The sequence below is a fragment of the Phocoena phocoena genome, chromosome 8 (genome assembly GCF_963924675.1).
Source record: "Phocoena phocoena chromosome 8, mPhoPho1.1, whole genome shotgun sequence".
In the NCBI taxonomy this organism is placed as follows: domain Eukaryota; kingdom Metazoa; phylum Chordata; class Mammalia; order Artiodactyla; family Phocoenidae; genus Phocoena; species Phocoena phocoena.
In genome coordinates, this window is record NC_089226.1 from 90,184,402 (window position 1) to 90,198,028 (window position 13,627).

General features: G+C 35.7%; 1 pseudogene; it reads right to left on the reverse strand.

Moving 5' to 3' along the window:
• Positions 1–13,328, reverse strand: part of LOC136126996 (cytochrome b-like) — a 168,331-nt pseudogene extending 155,003 nt beyond the window's left edge.
• Positions 13,329–13,627: the final 299 nt, after the last annotated feature.

Consider the following 13,627-nt stretch of genomic DNA (forward strand, 5'->3'; position numbering starts at 1 on the left):
TGTAACTATGGACACATCTGGTCTCCTTTCAAATCTCCTCATCTTCCTCCACATTGTGAGATGTTCAAGCCATAAAGAGATACCCTGGATGATGAGATGCTTCAAAGAGAGAGAGAAAGGCCAAAGAGGCTAAATATCCCATCACGTGATGAAGTCACCTTTGACGTGGCACCTCCATCCCTAATCACTCCAGCTGACACTACATACATCAGAGACAAATGATCTAGGTGAGTTTTTCTGAAATCCCTTACCCTCAAATTTATGAGGAAAATAAAGTGGTTGTTTTGATCCACTAAGAACTGGGGTTCTTACTTACATTGCTATAGATGACAAAATAATTAGAAAACTAGGAGCATTTCAGGGAGGGAAATTTTCATCACTTGTCGATGTTTGCTTTTTTTCCTCTATAGCTATCTTAAAAAATACTCCAGTTGTGAATAGTTGGACTGCAGATATTTTCACTGTAAATGCTTCCATTTCTATCAAGTGGCGATTGTTTAATTTGCTAATGCCAATTAAGCAGTTGCCTATAAAATGAAGATAAAGAGAATGACTGCTCTACAGTGTTTTATGATCTTTAGATATGGAAAAGCAAGATGATGTAATAAACAGACTCACATTGTATTTGGATATGAATTTTAAACAAAGCTAATTTTACACATAACAGTTGTTCCAGAAAGATTTTATTTGCAGAGTTTCTGCGGTTAGCAAGCAGCTATCAGCTTTATCAGCTTACCCAGTGGAAATATGCAGTTACAGTCATACTTAACAAACAAATAGTATCAGTGATAGGTGATGTGCTGTATTTGTCAAATAAATGAAAACTCTTCCTTTTGAATGTTAATTTTGAACGTGGCTAAATGGGCAGTCATTATTTAGTAAGGACTGCTGAAAATGAATAATTTGAATATCTAAATGTGTATATCAATTAAAACCTTAGTGAAAACAGAGAAAGCCTTTGAACTGATATAGGACTTTTAGAAAAATTGCTTGACACAGTGTTCTGCTGTGTCCTATTTACTTGAGATACGCCTTCGAGGAGGCAAGTTAAGAATAGAGATGGATTGCCTGGGTGCAAAGAAAATAAGAGCAACACTAACAGCTAAAATATGAGACTGCTGATAACCCAGTAAGGTGTGTACAGCAGTGGCTTGAAAGGAGGGAGGAGAATCAGTAAGCTGGGCTTTTCTCTGAGCGTTCAGAATACTCTTCAGACTTTGTATCATCTTCTGGATGAACACTGCACGGCTTAGATGGCAGCCGTAGTAGCCAAATCCATTCCTTTGATTGGGGAGAAAAGGTTTTGCCATCATCACAGAGGTGTGAATCTGGAGAGAAAAATCTTTAACAGGAGAAAGCAAAATATTTTTAGATTTTCGATTCGCCTATGAAGAACTCTAATAAGAACACTGGTGTTGCAAAACTGAGACTCTCGCGTACGTCACTTTAATACCATCCTCACTTAAATGGGGGTGGCTGTGACATGACTGAATAAATCATTTTCTGCTAAGAGCAAAACATTTCGAGTGTTATTACGGTAGGTTCAGGTACTCAGTGACAAGGAAGAGCCCAGCAAGACTATGTAAACTGTATTCATAAAATACGATTTATACACCAAGCCCAGAAAAAAACATCTAAACTTCACACTTGGTAAAATACAGTTGGATTGTTTTTTTCTTTACTGCAAATAGGGAAATAGCTATTCACTAGGAGGTGCCAGATCTGCAGTTTTGAAAACTCACCAAAGGTAGGACACAGCACTTTTCATGTCAGAGGGGATTTAGTGAGAGATTTTTGATGAGAGAGGAGTCACCCTAGTCAAGGTCTCATTGTGGGAGACCGCCTTGGTAAAGAGCAATCAAAAAGTACCACCTCTCAATGGACATGAGGTCACTGATGTGGCATGAATCATTCATCCAAGGTCTCTAAAGTCCCTGCTACCCTGGGGTTGCAGGACCTCATGGTGAGTAGGAAATGAAATAAGGTTCCTGTCTAATTCCTCCTTTAATGCCCATAGAGCTTTCCTTGGGCAGGTTTAAGCAATATTGGCTGGGCCTTGTCAAGACAAAACAGAAAATGCTGCTGCTTATACAACTCTTTTCTCCACGAATAAAGAGAATTTTTCTTTTCTCTTTGTCAATTTTATGTCTTTCAAAAGCACAATAATGATGTAGAGAAAATAAAGCTTTTTTTTACTGATACAGGACAGGAAAAGATAATAAAGACAACTAACAAAAAGGGAAACCGGTTTTTGGTTACATTTCTTCCTCTTTTTTATGAGTCTATTTTGACAACACATTCATCTCTTCCTTCAAATGAATGACTTGGCCATGCTGAGTTATAACCCCTAGCTTCTAACCTTTGCCCACTAATCAGATTCAGAATTTTAAAATTAGCCCTGGATTGATGCCAATATTTGGCACTTAGAAGTATTGGTCATCTTTAGATAAATGTCAATTCCATGGAATCCCCAGTGTAGTATAGAGATCTAGGTGTGTGAAAAGTGTATGAGGTCAGCTTTGTTCACCCTTGGCCTAGAAGATCCTGGGGGTCCAGGGTTGGGGGGAGGGGTGCTGTCTAGCCTCTCAGAAGACTTGTCCTTTCAACTTCTCCATGACTTAATGAGCATAAGTCATGCAGCGTGAGCGGCATTCCTTAATCCTTAGCACCAATCACATCTTATAATTAATGTTTATCTAGCACATTTGAGCAGTGAACACTTAACAATTGGATAGGAGACAGTTTGCCAAGGGAAACATGTTAGGTTGCACAATTTATAGCAATTTGTGTACTGATTATTCTTAACATGCTAATTTCTAAGTGAATGATGATTAACACCTTCCCCATATTCCTTAGTTGTGTTTCACCAGGCTAGCCTCTCCTTTATATTTCAAACTTTTACATGGAATACAATAACCTTCATAAGATGACCATGTTTCTAATCTACTAAAATAAATCCAAGTTTAGATCAATGAAGCCAAAATGCTAAATCCTCCTGAATTAATGAGGGATTATATTAGTTCTTAAATTTAAAAACCAAGTGGGGAAGTAAGATTCTAAATTCAACTAGTATCTCATATTCAACTAGTGTCTAAACTAAACTAGTAGCTCAGATTAAACATAAAAATGCATTTAATTGTCATTTTGGATCTTTTGTAAAAGACATGAGGTATTGTCATAGTGATAATTATTATATTTTGTAGAACAGTGAAAACTAGGAAAATAAGAATTTTGGCTACTTTCCCAAAGTACTCCAAAAGAGAATGAAAAAGCTGTAGTGGTTTCACTCCTTTAACAACTTGAGAATTTCCTTTTAAAGGATTCTCACCTTCAAAATTAGAACTAAATGCCTAATCTTTGGATATAAATAGGACTCAGCTTTATATTACAAGTCAATTCTGACGTTATACAAAGACCTAGTGGTATATAAGATAAAACAGATGATGTTGGAACTGAAGTTAATATTAGTGTGTTAATACAATACTCAGATCAAATACTAACAAGAATAGATTACATATAGATACATATATAGATGATATAGATATAGATATAGATGTAGATATATACACACTATCCTAGATAGCTTCTAAGGATATTGACCATAAATGAAGTAACTTCCTGGTTTTTCAAGGATATGCTGCTTGGCTAGAATTTAATGATCAGAACATCTATGAAACATTCTCCACACTAAACCCTCCCAAGGTTCCTATTGCTCTCTGGTCCACAGTTGCATCTTCTGGAAAATGGCAGAAAGCAAGTAGCCTCATAGAAACAAGCAAGGCCAGATGACCCAACCTTCTCTGAAGATAAATGGTAGAGGATTCCATCATCCTCCATCCATAAAGATCTTAGGGTAGGTCTTGCCATGCGTAAGTCTCACCAGCAGAAGTCCACTTTCTAGTTTGCCAATGTGAGTTGTTTTGCCTAAGGTTTACTGGAATTCCAAGTGGTGATAGACATTCTTGAAGTGAGGAGGAAGAGAAGCACAAAATTAACTCCTGGAAGAAACAATAGAATGAAGAATCAGTAGGCCTTAAACAACACACAAATCAACCAGAATGAGAGAGGGCCCAAGGAAAAGGAACCGCCATACAATTTTATGCAGCGCTGGCATAAACTTATCCGGCACTGGCACGTGGGGCTCAGAAGGATTTTTTAATTTCTTAAGGATATTCAACGTAGGGAGGAACTGGAATTTGTAACTTAGTTTCTTAGGCCAGTGCTGTTCCCTGAAATTCTTATAGTCTTGGCTTTTGGGAGCTCAGTTCAAAGCTCCTTTCCCTCTCTCCTACCTGTTTATTTAGAGTTTCCTATAAATTCCTTTCTTCTTAATGCAATGCTTGGGCCTGGAGAAAAAAGAAGTCTTGAATAGCTTAAGACATCACTTGGTGGTTGCTGGAGATAGTAGAAGAACTTTGGAGGAAGATGTCATTTTAGATCCAGAAACCTACTCTGAAGACAGCCATCAGGGCTAACACTGGGAGTTCTTTCTGGATTGCCAGAAGGTGGCTGGGAAAGATGTCTCTCTCTATTCCAGCAGGAGAGCTTAAAACATCCCCCATTGCCTCCAGCTTTCCTTCCCCTAAACAGGAGGAGCCTCATCCAAACTCAATGTCCTATTGGTTCAGCAGCCATCAGGTTATACAGAGGACTTCTATAAGCAATCCTCTAAACCTCTAGAACCAAAGATCAGACTGCCTAGCTACTCAATTCAAATTGTTTCTGTGTCCCCATACCACGCAAGTCTTCTCTCAGTCATAACCTATGAGAAAGGGAGAAAAGTGGGAGGTAGAGCAGCATCCTTCTACTGGAGCCCATGCCCATGACACAGTCAACTCTTTCCAGGCCTAAGCAGGCCTTTCCATGAGTTACCAAGAGAAGAGAAAACACTATATCACATTGACTCTTCTGCCTCTGAGCCCAGCCTATACCAAGTAATGTCCTGGTTTCACCCTTGAAATGATTCTGATCAGTTCAAATTCTGGGGCTGTCTGTGTGTTGGTCTCTTTAATAGGGACTCATGGCAAAGAAGATTAAAGGGAGCATGATACAAATGCTGCATTATACAAAACTATTCAAAATTAGGAGGTCTATTTCACCCAACAATTGTTCTTCTGAAATTGATCTTAAATAATTAGGTAGAGATAGATGTAAGAGAAATAGAGAGAGGTTGGCTACAATTTTCACAAAACTAGAAAGAGAAGATTGCCTTTGAAAATAAATTAGAAATATTCAACTTATTTAGTGCATTCATTTAGCTCCAGCCATATAAAAAACACATCTGGTCACTGAAGTAGTAAAGGGCTAGATAATTATGATGATGGAACCCTACGTAGTCAATACCATTCTTACCTTAAAGAATATCTGCTATAGTAAAACATATATATATATGTATGTTTACATATATACATATATATTTTATAACTATAGGTATTTATAACTATATATATAGCAAGATACACATTTATATATTTACTACTAATTCCTTTTAAAAATATTTAACAAAAGCATAACAACAATATAGGGAGTAAATACAACAAAGTATTAACAGTGGCATCTCTGGAATTACGTATAACTCTTAATTCTATCTGCTTGTTTATGTTTTCCAAATTCCTGGTAATAAGCATAAATTATATGTTTCTTACATTTATTTATTTATTTAATCTGCCTCTGTGGTGGCTCCTCCTCTAACATTGATAGGATAGCCTAATGGCCAAGCAATAGATTTTTTTTTAACATCTTGCATCCTGGGTTCAAATCCCATTTCTGCTTAATATTAGCCTTGTGACTTTGTAAAAGTTAAACTGGCTTCTCAGTGCCTTCTTTCCTCATTTGTAAAACAGAAAAAATAAAATGTCTATGTATTAGACATGTAACCTTGAGAAAGTTAATTGACCATAGTTTTCTCATTTGAAAATAAGGGAAATAAAAGTATCTAGATCATAGGGTTCTCAAGAAGTTTAAATTAGTTAATATACCTAAAGTAATTCTTGCCTAGCACATAATAAACCCTCCATACGTGTTACCTCTCATTTTCATTGACAAATACTGAGATATAAATTAACCTGTATTTTATGTAATATTTAGGTACAAATAAGTTCTTATCACAAAACGATATTCAAAAAGTTCAAAAACCCCAGAGAATTTTATTCTAAAATTTGGCACTGAGCTGTATCACAGTGTGACACCAAAGAAGAGTTACTGTGATTTGTGAGTGTGCTTAATTCCATCTGTGCGTGATAGTAACTAAAGTAAGAGAGAAAACCTTCTTTAATCCTTATGGTAAAGGAAAACTTTTATTACAAAACTTAGTGATAAATAAAAGCTGTCCATTGGCATATGAAAATGAGTCTTGAAAATATGAATGTTTCTCATTGAATATTTCTAGAATGAATGGAAGCAAAATTTTCTCATTTGTTCTTCACATCAATGTTGTAAGTTATTTTCAAATGAATTTAATAAGAAAGAAGACTGACACAGGAAGGCATGTTTGTTTGCCCCAGGTCATATAGCAACCATGTGTCAGTCTGAATTTGAACCTTGGGTTCTCTGGTTCTAAACCAGAGGATTTCCATGGTTAAGATTCCACTCTTTCTCCAAACTGAAGCATATTATTTTCTTATTACATTGATTTTGAGGGGCCCAGAACCTATTTCTCCATCTGCTTGAAAGGGCTCTATGATTTCCTTTGGGGAATTCCAGCTATACCTCTGTGGAAAACCTAGGTGGGCCCAACACTGAAGCTTCCTGCACTGCCCTAGTGATGTTGTCAGCCTATGATCTAGAGAAACCAATCAAATCCTACCCTGAGAATTTTTATCTTAAGTAAAGTTAAAATCTATGAAGAAGTATATGGACTCCAATAATAGCAGTGGTCACCACATGCTATAACTGTGGAGAGTGGTTGTTCCTACCTATGCACGCCTGGAAATAATTCAGGGAGAAAAGACCATTGATTCCATGCTTATTCTAAGAGCTTTAACAGACAAGTTGGTCTGTTAAAGACCAATTGAAATGATCCAATCCATTCTTATAATTCCATATGACATGGAGAATGCTTTTTGCAAGTAGAGTTTTAGTGCTAGGGGTGGGAAGAGGGTATTCATGGATATTCCTATAGGCTCAGAGGTTGAATCAACCAATACTGCCTCCACATAGCATTAAAGTCCTGATAAGGTATGTAAAGCAGAGTCCTTTTCAACTCTCAGCTATGGGGAGAATTCATTTTAAGAGTGCAGGCAGGCTCTCTGCTTGGCCAAATCTCAAATTACAGCCAAGGTGCTTAATTCAGAATGTAACACCAGTTTCTTGTTCCTTTAAAATAACTTTTATGAAACTATTTATATTGTACTTGTTGTGAAAGTCTGAAATGTCAAAGGGCTTTTAAAAGAATTTCAAAAGTGTGATTTCATCACATGGTGATAAGTGCATTTATCAGAATGTTAATGCTAAAAAAAAGTCTCTCAAAAATAATCAATCTTTTAAAAAAAATGAGTTAAAAAAATGGCTTTGGCATTCATTTGCCTGTCTTCATTCAAAGCATCTACTTCAATCACCCGATTTTCCTTTCTCATTGCTTCTCATCTGCTTCCCTTTCTCCATATCCCTATCTCACTTCTTTATGTAGGATGAATATATTCTTCTCATTTTTTTTACTCTTAACTGTCTTTGCTCTTCCTCTCCTCTGTGATTACCAAGCTTCACAAACAGGACTGAAATATGAGTGAAAATGACTTAATAAGGATTTTCTATTCAGAAAAATTTGCCTTCAGTGGTGTTTGATGATTTCTCCTGAGAAAAAGGCATTCAAAGTCTTACCCTAGGGCTTCCCTGGTGGCGCAGTGGTTGAGGGTTCGCCTGCCGATGCAGGGGATACAGGTTCGTGCCCCGGTCCGGGAGGATCCCACATGCCGCGGAGCGGCTAGGCCCGTGAGCCATGGCCGCTGAGCCTGCGCGTCCGGCGCCAGTGAGAGGCCCGCGTACCGCAAAAAAAAAAAAAAAAAAAAAAAAAAAAAAAAAAAAAGTCTTACCCTAGTCGTCTCTGAGCAAAACATTTCAAATTGGCCAAGCACCTACATAAATGAGAACTAGAAACTGACAGGAACAAAAAGATTTCCTGCAGCGGTAAACACAATGATGCTTTTATATTGATAATACTCTGAGGGCAATTCCTGCATTTCTAGCGAAGTCTATTTAAAGTGCAGGGTAACAATGAGAAATGTAGCCCCTTTAAGACAGCATGCATGAATAATATGTTGGTTTGTATTCATCAGTTGGTTTTTAGATTTTTCTATTTTGAAAAGCAGAAACAGTATAACTTGTGCCATTTGAAATTCCTATGTGTTATAATAAGTTGTCTTAAAAACTAACTTGGTTGCTTTTCCAAGGGAATGAAGTTTTATTTCTTACAAGAAGTTCTAATTGATGTATCAGAGAAAACAAAATGCCCTAAAAATACTTCTCAAAACGTTTTACCCACTGCTATGCTCGTGAGAAGAAAGGGAATATGTAACCCTCCTGGGATCCGGCCAGTTAGTGAGAAATTTTTTTTAATGTATCTTAAAGATTCAAGTGAATTTGCATTCTGTTCTATCCACATATAATTTTAAAATTATGTTTTAAATAATTTAGCTTAATTTTCCCTCCAATCTTTGAGAAAAAATAATAGCTGCTCAAAAAATGATCATTGTTTATCACTTAGTAACATGCATCCTCCTGGGCTGCCAACTCACATCCCAGTTTAAGAAACACAGGCCAAAGAAAGTATCCTTTCAAGCAACTAAACAGAAGGCCATATTGTTATTTTGGACGAGATACAGCTTATCTCCTTCATGTATTAGATTATTGCATGTGACTTAAAAGATACTCATTTCTTCAGTTAGTCAACAATTACATATTGCATGTTTGTTATGGGTCCATTCTGTGGATGAGGCTGGCAAACAAGACAATTACTAAAGTTGCCCTCATGTTGCTTGTATTTTATGGAAATACTGCAGACAATTAACAATGTCGATAAATAAACAAGCCATTCAACCAATTTACCAACCAGATAGTTACAGATTGCGATAAAACTCCAGAGGAAATACATAAGATGAGATAAAATCCTGGGAAGAAGCCAATTTGGATAATATACCTGAGAAAGCCTTTTTAGAAGACAGTGATTGTGGTACTCTCCGAAAGACAGGAAAGAGACAGCTGTGCACACCAGTGAATCCTGATTACATTTTTTTATGGGTGAAAAAGGTGGATTTTAAGCCAGAGACACTTTTTAAGGAATTGATTATCAGGTCTCTTTTGCTTCTTGGTTTAGAGATCAGCCAGAAGCAGTTCTCAGTTATGATTGCTCTATTCCTGGTTTCTATGTGCAAAGCTCAGCTTTCTGCTAATTTCATTTCATAGATATGTCACACTTTCTGGAGGAATGCACCTTGAATACATTTCTATAAAATCTTTAGGATAATTTATTACATTCTAGATATTAATCCCATTAGCACAGGCTTTACTGGAGGGTTCATATTTCAGAATCTTCTTATACTTGATTTTGGTACATACTGATCATTATGCATGTATTCCCAAGGAAAATATGAAAAGAAACAATGTTGTTTTACCATCCACATTGAAAGAATCCTTTTTACTCCTTTCAGCAAAAATTTAAGTGTACACACAAACACACACACACGTTCAACTACAGGAAATTTTCTTCAAATGGAATTTCACACAGAAAACAAATGCTACCAAAATGTAGTAACAGAAAAATTCTGATTGAATACATATTTGGAGGCCAGGTTGCTTCCCAAATGGGCCTTTTCCTGCCATGTTTCATGTTCCTCACCTCCTTTCTTCAGCGGCAGACCCTCAGCAACTTCACATGTACTTGTTGTAATTGTGATGACTTGTAATTGTCCACACTGGGGCTCCTGGGAGTAGGATGTAAAAATAATTTCCTAGAATGATACAAAGGTACATAACAACTTTTCATTTCTTACCCTTATGATTTTGAAAGGAAGCATAGGATCTATTAAATGTTATGAACTTCAACCACATTGATGCCTTGGGAATTGAGACTACATGAACACACTCTTAATTCTGCTAATAATTTTAGCAATGTATTACAGCAGATGTTCCACAAAATTTTACCTTCTACATCTCATGTTAGAAAATCCTCTTTTCATTCTCTCAAGGTCTAATTCTAGTTTTTTAAATTGTTAGCTTAGAATACCTGATAAAGTCACCTTTCCAAGATATTAAAATATTTCTAATCATTCTCTTTTCAAGGCAGAATTTTTCCAATCTTCGAAATCTACCATTGGATATTGACCAAATATCCACAAGTGAGTCTTATCACGTTGTTATTAGCAATGATGTATGAAAGACACAATTTTAAACATGCCACCAAATTTACAGGTTCCTCAAGGGAAAAGCTCCTCTTAGAAATGTTTTTTTAATAGTTTTCATTCCATGAATAAATGTTTTAAAGAAGAAAAACTCTGTCATTTGTTCCATTACTGTATCTTGTTCAAAGTAGTCTTTACTAGCTGGTCTAGTTTCCCAACTCCTAAGTATACTGTTCAACTAGAATATTGTTATAGACACTCGATATTATCTAAGGCCACACGCTGCTTTTTTATCAAGCATCTCCAGGTGCTTCTAAAGTATCCTCACACTTCAGAGAAGCTGACCTAAACTGTGTATTGGTTTATGATTATTGCAACCAATCTTACAGAGGAAAAATTATAAACGTAAACTACTTTCAATAAAAGAGTTTACTTAAGTGTGGTTATGTGGCTTTCCATAGTTGGAGGGTTGGTAACCAGCTTAATTTCCACATTGGAACAGGTTTAAGGGATGTAGAAAGTTGGAATTGCCTTATCAAAATAGTGTAGTTCATTCATTATACATATTAGAGGTTCCTTGATAACAACCTTATGTGCAATAAAATGACTTTTTAATTTTTTATTTAAGGCTAATCGCTGAATTTTAAGGATGAGTCCTAGTTTTCTCCCTTAACCATGTACTGTCTTTATTTTTTCAATTAAAAATATATACATTTTTCCTGATGTGGCACAGGAAAACTATATAAGTTTTCCTTATAAGTAAGTGTAAAAAAATGAGTCAGAAAAAATTTTTTAAATGAATAACTTATTTTGAAAATTCTCTTTCTTTGTCTTTGTAGGATTTTCTTTCTGATCACTCCATACAATATGCTAATTTTTGTACACACCTATTATAAGCAAGAATGCTTATATAGTTTAGAATATTAAAGTATGTTAAAATATTTTTTCTCCAAATAATTTTTGACTAAGTATTTTCAGAAAAGAATTAAAGAAAACGTTATACAAATTTCCATTGCTGGACTGAATGGAAAGGGATGAAATAATTCAGTGGAACAGGAAAAATTTAATGCAATTTTTTTATTATTACTCTCGCTTGTTGTATCACGCTTTGTCTATCTACTGATGTCTGGGGATGTCTGGGTCAAGATTTTTATTAGCAACCTAGGATTCCTGGATTAAGTAAGCCACTTGTTCAATACAACTAGAGAATCTTCAAGTGTATGATAGTCTATTTCTGGGAAAAAGATCCCAGTTCAATCAATCAATATAAGGTAATTGTCAAATTTTATAAAAACCTGATTTTAAAAAAGTCAAACAATTTACATGGTATTTGAGCACCTGAGATTTTAGTAAGAAAATATTTTTTATTGAAAAGAGAAACGTGGATCAGAAGAAAGAACAGAAATGATTAAACAATTTTTTCTTAGTATTTTTCCAAGTTTTCCTTATTAATTATTTCAGCAGCTAGAAAGAACAAGAGACCCCCATAGAGCTTAAAATTCTTCAAAAGCTTGGTCTGTGTAGATTAACTAAATATTTGGGACCCACTACTGACATAAATAGTCATTTTCAATCTTAACTTTCAGAAGCATATACCTATGCTTCTGAAATTTCCAAGGTAATTTCAAATATGCTGGTGTATTTTAAGTAAAACAGCATCTGCTTTTTTTTCGTTAGTAAAGACAGAAGGAAGTTAAAAGAAAGAAGGAAAGACATAGGGAAGGAGAAAGGGAGAGATGGCAGAAGTAATTTGGATGTACTAATGAAAGCTGAGAGCCTCCAGGGAGGGGTTCTCTAGAACTTTTGCATAAAATCTTGTGATTTATGGTAGAGGTACTAGAAATAGATTCCCACCTTATCTATTTTCCCAAGACTAGTTTTAGTTTCTCTAACAATGTATAATTCTGGTATTGAATTTTTTTCTTTTGAAAACTTTATACCAGTTGCCCAGAAGATCATAAACCTGAATTATCTTCTAACAGATTTCCTTGGTTTATGTAAAACTATTCTTGGGAAGAAGATCTGGAGTAAAGAAAATGAGAAAAAGAAAAAAAAAAAGGCCTTTAACACAAGAAAAGATTTAAGAACTAGGCATAGAAATTACTTAAATATTCAAATTCTATGTCTTTCTACAATTTATCATGCAACCTATACAAAAATAAAGCTGAGGATATGAGTACATCCTAATACCCTAACATTTCCTTGTGACTTTCCAAGAGGCATTATTGGAAAGAGGTGAAAGCTGACTTCATAAATGAAAAGGAATAAGAATGTAAATAAAGATCTCCTTTGAATATACTAAACACTAGAGCTTGAAGCATTATTAATTACCCAAGCATGTAGGAAGATTAATGGTGTAACTATTTCCCTACACTGTTATTCTAAATATTTCAGTTTGAAATTTTAGCCTTTAAGTATTTCTTGGAAAGAAAAAAGAATAATTTTGAACTGGCCTATATTAGATAAACTGAGACACGTTAAACATTTTAAGAGTCTGTTTAAACAGACATCGATTCCAATTGGGCAGCGCCAAGCTGAAAGTGGTTAGGAGTGCTCTGTGGACAGAAGCTTAGGGAAAGGCTTTTATACAGCAGACACAGAAACAAAACAAAGACGTTCTTCGATTGGCTATAGCTTAAGCAGTTGCCTTATTTGGGAAAGACTCGTTGGCTGTTTGTGATTGATTGTTCTTAAATTTTATTTTCTTGGATACAAGTGCATTTATAACCAACTTGGCTTAGGTTTCAAGTTTGCTAATGTAGGCTACCAAGGCATTAGAGCCACCTCAATCTAATGACGTCCTTGTTTAATCACTTTAACAATTCCTCTTTTTGGTGATCCTCTCATACATGAGGGGCTGACCAAAAAGTTGGCATTAGTGCCATTCTCCAGTCATCATCTGGATTAAGTTATTCTTACCTCATTATGAAACTCATAGGTTATGATGTCAAATTCATGGAAAGACTTTTTGTTGTTGTTCATCTCATTGTCCATCTTGTTTCTGTTTCTTCAAGTGCAGTGAGAACATCTGATGTACTGCTCATGGCCTTGAACACATATTTAGGGCACCTGAGAAAACACAGTGCACCTGGGAGACTACAGTGATGCCCAGCAGGAGGACAAGATGAGAGACTGAAGTATCCTCCTTACCCAGGGCCCCCGTTAACCAAACCAGTTAGTGTCAAAACAAAACAAAACAAAATCAAAGGATGTACCTAAAGAGGCATCAACCTGCTTTAGCCAAGGGGCTTGTTTGTTAATTTCTTGTATTTGAGTTGCTACCATACCAGAGG